Source organism: Chiloscyllium punctatum, chromosome 8, assembly GCF_047496795.1.
Source record: "Chiloscyllium punctatum isolate Juve2018m chromosome 8, sChiPun1.3, whole genome shotgun sequence".
NCBI classification, from domain to species: Eukaryota; Metazoa; Chordata; class Chondrichthyes; order Orectolobiformes; family Hemiscylliidae; genus Chiloscyllium; species Chiloscyllium punctatum.
The window spans coordinates 120,893,161-120,898,752 of record NC_092746.1 but is presented as its reverse complement, the minus strand read 5'-3'; positions in this window follow the sequence as shown (position 1 = coordinate 120,898,752).

Sequence of the window (5,592 nt, the reverse complement as noted above, 5' to 3'; positions counted from 1 at the left end):
GGGGAGGTTCTGGGGTGAGGGGGTGGGGAATTGTCTGGGGTTCTCCTCCCCGAGATGTTGGCTCAGGAAGATGAGGGAGTTGTGAATGCAGATCTAGAAGGATTGACCCTACCCATCCCTCCTCCTTTTAACCCCCGGGGGGGGGGGGGCTCGAGTGGGACACTGCGCTGGTGGTGAGGTTCATGGCCTTCCTTTGGGATGAGGCATCTGAGCTCAGCCCTGAAGAAGAGTCACCGTTAAACTCTCTATCTCCCTCCACGCATACCGCGCAATTCCCCAACACTTCCTTCCAAGGTGCTTTGACCCCTCATGGGTCTGGGTGCGGAGTCTTTGTGTGGCCTAGCCTTCAGCCCTCTCACCCCCCCACAATCCCACTGCCAGTGATCTTCAACATCCTCTTCCATCCTGCCTCCAGCAACCTGCCTTTATCCCACACTATTGCCTTTGGTCAAAGAGCTAGTACAGGAACGATAGGCCAACTGAGCTTCCCCATGGCCCTGACAATTCCATGACTTTTCTTTTTCCCCTTTTATTCAGTCAGAGGATGACGGTGTCACTGGCCAGGCTGTATCTGGTGCCTATCCCAAGAATCATCGAACCCTACAGTGTGGAAACAGGCCCTTCGGCCCAACAAGTCCACACCGACCCTCCGAAGAGTATCCCACCCAGACCCATTCCCCTATTACTCCATATTTACCCCTGACTAATGCACCTCACCTACATTTCCCTGAACACTATGAGCAATTTCCCATGGCCAATCCACCCTGACCTGCACATGTTTGGACTGTGGGAGGAAACCGGAGCACCCGGAGGAAACCCACGCAGACACGGGGAGAATGTGCAAACTCCACACAGTCAGTCGCCTGAGGCAGGAATTGAACCCCAGTCCCTGGTGCTGTGAGGCAGCAGTGCTAACCACTGAGCCACCGTGGCACCCTAATTGCCCAGAGGTCGTTTAAGAGTCAACCTGTGGGTTTGGAGTCACATGTAGGGCAGGCTAGGTAACGACAGCAGCTTCCTTCCCTAGAGGGCATTAGTGAACCAGGTGGGTTTTCCCCAACAATGGATCCGTGGTCATCATTAGAATCTTCATTCCAGATTTTCTTTCAATTGAGTTCAAATTCCACCATTTGCTGTGATGTGATTTGAACCTGGGTCCCCAGGATGTTACCTGGGTGTCTGGATTAACATTCCAGTGATAATACCACTCGGCCATCGCCTCCTCTTTACCTTTTGACCTCAGCCATTGACATACTCTGGAAGGTGACTCATTGGTGGAAAGTGAGGAATCTCGGCCGGCAACTTACACACAGCAAGCTCCAAAAGCAATAATTTAACCAACGACAGGAGAATCTCTTTTGTTTGTAGCTCGGGGGATGAACAGGGGCCTAAGACATTGGGTGGGGGGAGATGTGGTGATGAAGGAATCTCTCACCATCTCTTATTCCGAACAGTGGCTCTTGGATGATACACATCCAGGGGGAGACTGACTTCAATCAGACAATGGCACCTCTGATAGTGCAGCCCTCCCTCGCCGCTTCGTGACCCTCTTCCACGTGTACGTGACTGAGTCTCTGGGCAAGGGGGCATGACCCTGTGAAACCCCGATTCAGAGGTCGAAATCTAACCAAAGCCGCCAAGCTGCGACCTCTGACCTCCGGCCTCCGGCGCTGTAGCGGGTTGGTGGAGGCCGTTCCTCTGTTTTCCCGACCCAGGCGGGGGCGGTCCTGCTACGGTGGGGGGAGGGGAAGTCGGGGTTCACCATCCTTGATGCTGTCCCCTGCCACACACTCCGGAACCTTCTATCCACTTTCTTGTTCCTGAGGAGCCACCTTTCAGCAGTGTGCCCCAGTGAGACCGTTGGATGTCAGAACAGAAGCAGGCCATTCGGCCCTACGATTCTGCTCCGCCATGCGATGAGATCACGATAATTCTCAACTTCACTGGCCTGCCTCTTTCACATAACCCTCACAGATTAAAACTCTGTCAGTCTCAGCCTTGAATATACTCAATGATCCAACATTGACAACTCTCTGGGGAAAAGAATTCCACAGATTCACTCCCCTCTGAGAGAGGAAATTGCTCCTCATCTCCATCTTAAATGTGTGACTCCTTTCTCTGACAGTATTCTCTCTGGTCCCAGACTCTCCCACAAGGGGATCACCCTTTCCGTGTCTACCCTGTTAACTCCTCGAAGTATCCTGTACCTCTCAATAAGGTCGCCTCTTATTCTTGCAACCTCCAGTGAGTACAGGCCCAAACCTCTTCGACCTCTCCTCACCAGACAGTCCCATAGCTGGGATCAGCCTGGTGAATCTTCCTTGTGTTGCCTCCGATGCCAATATATCTTTCCTGGGATAACAGGCCCAATACTATCCACAATGTCCCAGCTGCCAACACAACACTGGCCTAGTTTGACTGCAGTAGTCTTTAGATCAGGTCTTCCACTTCCTCCCTGGTTGATTGACATCATCCTGTATCGAGGAGGTGAAAGGGCCTTTCTGCAAACATCCTCCCCATGTCCAAGAGCTGCTCTCAGGCTTCACCTCGCACTCAAACCCTCACACTCAAACCCTCACAATCAAACCCTCACAATCAAACCCTCACACTCAAACCCTCACACTCAAATCCTCACATTCAAACCCTCACACTTAAATCCTCACACTCAAACCCTCACACTCAAACCCTCACACTCAAACCCTCACAATCAAACCCTCACACTCAAACCCTCACACTCAAATCCTCACACTCAAACCCTCACACTCAAACCTTCACAATCAAACCCTCACACTCAAACCCTCACACTCAAACTCTCACACTCAAACCCTCACACTCAAACCCTCACACTCAAACCCTCACAATCAAACCCTTACACTCAAACCCTCACATTCAAACCCTCACACTCAAATCCTCACACTCAAACCCTCACACTCAAACCCTCACACTCAAATCCTCACACTCAAACTCTCACACTCAAACCCTCACAATCAAACCCTCACACTCAAACCCTCACAATCAAACCCTCACAATCAAACCCTCCAATGTTCTGTGTGTGTGTGAGTGTGTGTCTGTGTGTGTGCATGTGTGCACGTGTCTGTGTGTGTGCGTGTCTGTGTTTGTGTGTCTATGTGTGTGTGTCTGTCTGTGTGAGTGTGTCTGTGTGTGTGTGTCTGTGTGAGCGTGTGTGTGTCTGTGTGTGTGTCTGTGTGAGTGTGTGTGTCTGTGTGTGTGTCTCTGTGTGTGCGTGTCTCTGTGTATGTGTATGTGTGTGTGTATGTGTGTGTGTCTGTGTGTGTGCGTGTCTGTGTGTGTGTGTCTGTGTGTGTGTGCGTCTGTGTGTCTGTGTCTGTGTTTGTGTGTGTGTCTGTGTGTGACTGTGTGTGTCTGTGTGTGTGTGTCTGGGTGTGAGTGTGTGTGTCTGTGTCTGTGTTTGTGTGTGTGCCTGTGTGTGACTGTGTGTGTCTGTGTGTGTGTCTGTGTGTGTGTGTCTGTGTGTGTGAGTCTGTGTGTGTATCTCTGTGTGAGTGTGTGTGTCTGTGTGAGTGTGAGTGTGTGTGTGTCTGTGTGAGTGCGTGTGCATGTGCGTGTCTGTGTGTATGTGTGCGTGTGTCTGTGTGTGTGTGTGTGTGTCTGTGTGTGTGCGTGTCTCTGTGTGTGTCAGTGTGTGTGTGTGTGCTAGATTCTGTGTCTGTGTCTGTGTGTGTGCATGTCTCTGTGTATGTGTATGTGTGTGTCTGTGTATGTGTGTGTGTCTGTGTGTGTGCATGTCTGTGTGTGTGTGTATGTGTCTGTGTGTGCGTCTGTGTCTGTGTTTGTGTGTGTGACTGTGTGTGTCTGTGTGTACGTCTGTGTGTGTGTGAGTGTGTGTGTCGGTGTGTGTGACTCTGTGTGTGTCTCTGTGTGAGTGTGTGTGCCTGTGTGTGTGTCTGTGTGAGTGCGTGTGTGTGCGTGTCTTTGTGTATGTGTGTGTGTCTATGTGTGTGTGTGTGTCTCTATGTGTGTCAGTGTGTGTGTGTGTGTGCTTGGGTCTGTGTGTGTATGTGTGTGTGTGTGTGTGTGTGCCTGTGTCTGTGTGTGTGTGTGTATCTGAGTGTGTGTGTGCCTGTGTGTGCGTGTGTGTGTGTGTGCCTGTGTCTGCGTGTGTGTGTGTGTGCCTGTGTCTGTATGTGTGCGTATCTGAGTGTGTGTCTGTGTCTGTGCGTGTGTGTCTGTGTGTGATTGTGTGTGTCTGTGTGTGAGTATGTGTCTCTGTGTGTATGTGTGAGTGTGTGTGTGTCTCTGTGTGTGGGTGTGTTGTCTCTGTGTGAGTGTGTGTCTGTGTGTCTCTGTTTGTGTCTATGTGCGTATGTCTGTGTGTGTCACTGTATGTCTGTGTCTGTGTGTCTGTGTCTGTGTGTGTGTCTGTGTGTATGTCACTGTGTGACTGTGTGTGTGCCACTGTGTGTGTCTCTGTTTGGGTATGTGCCTGTGCGTGTATGTGTCTGTGTGTCACTGTGTGTCTGTGTGTGTGTCACTGTGTGTGCCTGTATGTGTGTGTATGTCTGTGTGCGTGTGTGTGTGTATGTGTCTGTGTGTGTGCGCGTGTGTGTGTCTGTGTGTGTGCATGTGTGTGTGTGCGTGTGTGTGTCTGTGTCTGTGTGTGTGCGTGTGTGTGTCTGTGTGTGACTGTGTGTGTCTGTGTGTATGTCTGTGTGTGTGTCTGTGTGTGAGTGTGTGCATCTGCGTGTGTCTGTGTGTATGTCACTGTGTGTCTGTGTGTGTCACTGTGTGTGTGTCTGTGTGTGTCTCTGTATGTATGTCTGTGTGTGTGTCTCTGTGTGAGTATGTGTGTCTGTGTGTCTGTTTGTGTCTGTGTGTGTGTGTCTGTGTGTGTGTCACTGTGTGTCTGTATGTGTGTCTGTTTCTCTGTGTGTGTGTCTGTGTGTGTGTGCCTGTGTGTGTCACTGTATGTTCTTGTCTCTGTGTCTGTGTGTGTGTGTCTGTGTGTATGTCACTGTGTGTCTGCGTGTGTGTCTGTGTGTGTCACTGTGTGTGTCTCTGTGTGGGTATGTGTCTGTGCGTGTGTGTGTCTATGTGTCACGGTGTGTGTGTGTCTGTGTGTGTGTGTGCTTGTCTGTGTGTGTCTGTATATGTGTGTCTTTGTGTGTGCGTGTGTGTGTCTATGTGTGTGTGAGTGTGCGTATGTGTGTCTGTGTGTGTGTCTGTGTGTGTATGTGCGTGTGTGTGTGCATGTGTGCGTGTGCATGTGTGTGTCTGTGTCTGTATGTGTGTGTGTCTGTGTGTGTGCGCGTGTGTGTGTCTGTGTGTGTGTCTGTGTGTGTGTGTCTATGTGTGTGTCTGTGTGTGTGCGCGTGTGTGTGTCTGTGTGTGCGTCTGTGTGTGTGTATCTATGTGTGTTTGTCTGTGTGTGCGTTTGTGTGTGTGGTCAACTACTTGCAAAAGTGAGTTTTGGAAATGGCCTCGGAACACTGATGGGAGTGTGTGGAGCTCATAGAGAGGTACAGCATGGAAACAGACCCTTCGGTCCAACCTGTCCATGCCAACCAGATATCCCAACCCAATCTAGTCCCATTTGCCAGCACCCGGCCCATA